Source organism: Corapipo altera, unplaced genomic scaffold, assembly GCF_003945725.1.
Source record: "Corapipo altera isolate COAL_440 unplaced genomic scaffold, ASM394572v1 58400, whole genome shotgun sequence".
Taxonomy (NCBI): domain Eukaryota; kingdom Metazoa; phylum Chordata; class Aves; order Passeriformes; family Pipridae; genus Corapipo; species Corapipo altera.
The window spans coordinates 1-1,501 of NW_020890964.1; the positions used below are offsets into that span (position 1 = coordinate 1).

At 61.0% G+C, this 1,501-nt stretch overlaps 1 long non-coding RNA gene across 1 annotated transcript; it reads right to left on the bottom strand.

Annotated features, from left to right (window-relative positions):
* Window positions 1-261: 261 nt before the first annotated feature.
* On the bottom strand, window positions 262-1,338 carry LOC113942496. The gene is made up of 3 exons (XR_003525936.1): window positions 1,048-1,338; window positions 675-736; window positions 262-437 (listed from the first exon to the last, which is right to left on the bottom strand). It is a non-coding gene; the product is annotated as an uncharacterized LOC113942496 (long non-coding RNA).
* Between the last annotated feature and the right edge of the window lie 163 nt (window positions 1,339-1,501).

A 1,501-nucleotide genomic window follows, 5' to 3' on the forward strand; every position in this document is an offset into this window, starting at 1 on the left:
ATGGGGGAAAAATGTAGGAAAATAGGTAAAAATGAAGGTATTGGGGGCAAAACGGGAGAAATCGGGTAAAACCCAGCAGGAAATGGGGCAAAAATGGGACGAAGGGGGTAAAAATGAGGGGGAAAGGGGTAAATTGGGGGGTCCCTGATTTAGTCCCCCCTCCCCTTTCTCTCCACAGAGGGTGAATCCATGGAAACGCCGTGACCCCCCCCTCCCCTCCCCCACTTTGTACAATAAACCCGATTTGGAGCCAAATTTGGAGGGATTTGGGGGGGTTTTGGGGCAGTGCCTTTATTGGGGGGTCGGCTCATCCATCACTGAACTGGAAGAAGAGGCGCCGGCGTTGGGGGTCCGGGGGGTCCCCAAAATCTGGCACGAAGGGGATCTTGAGGATTTGGGAGAAGCCCTCGGCGAGGGAGGGGGAGACAAAGTGTTTCCTGGGAAACGGGGGGGGGAAAAACGCAAAGAATTGGGCAAAACGGGGAGGGGGGGAAAAAAAATGGAAGGCAAATCACATAAAATTGGGGGGAAAAAAATGGAATGGGGGAAAATTGAAGGGGGAATAGGGTGAAACCCCCAGGAATGGGGAAAGAGGGAGAGGAGTTGTGGAAAATCCCCTCAGCCCTCCTGGATTCCCACCGGGACCCCCCAGGACCCCCCCAGAGCCCCCTCACCTGTAGCTGAACAGGACGGCGTCGGTGACGGGGACGTGGCCGCTCTGTGTCATGTCCCGGAACTTTTGGGGGTGAAAACCCAAAAATGAGGGTTCGGGGGGTGCTGAGGGGAAACCCCCCCAACTCCCCAGACCCCCTTGGGACCCAGCAACCCCTCCCGAGGGTCCCCCCAAACCCATCCAGACCCTCCCACTACCCCCCAAACTCCCCCAGGATCCCCCAAGACTTACTCAGGAATCCCCAAAACGCCACCAAGGACCCCTCCAGATCCCCCCAAACCCCAGCAGGAACCCCCCAAACCACACCAGGACCCCTCCAGACCCCCCCAGACCCCCCCCACACCCCCCCAGGCCCCCCCCAGGCCCCCCCTGACCCGGCAGTTGTGTCGCGCCTGCTCCAGACTCGCGGTGAACTCGAGGCACCGACACGGCACCGACGCTTCCCGGGCGCAGGACACGAACCTGGGGGGGGACACGGTGGGGTCAGGGGGATCCCCCAAACCTGGGAGGGTCCCACAGCCCCGGGAGGGGCCCCAAAATCCCGGGAAGGAGCAGTTTCCAGAGCCCTCCCAGTAGCTCCCAGTGCCTCACCTCAGTTCCCAGTTCATCCTCCATTAACCCCCAGCACCCTCCCAGTGCACCCCAACACCTCCCAGTGCCCTCCCAGTGCCTCACCTCAGTTCCCAGTTCACCCTCCATTAGCCCCCAGCACCGTCCCAGTGCATCCACTCAGCTCCCAGTGGCTCCCAACACCTCCCAGTGCCCTCCCAGTGCCTCACCTCAATTCCCAGTTTCCCCCCCATCAGTCCCCAGCACCCTCCCAGTGCC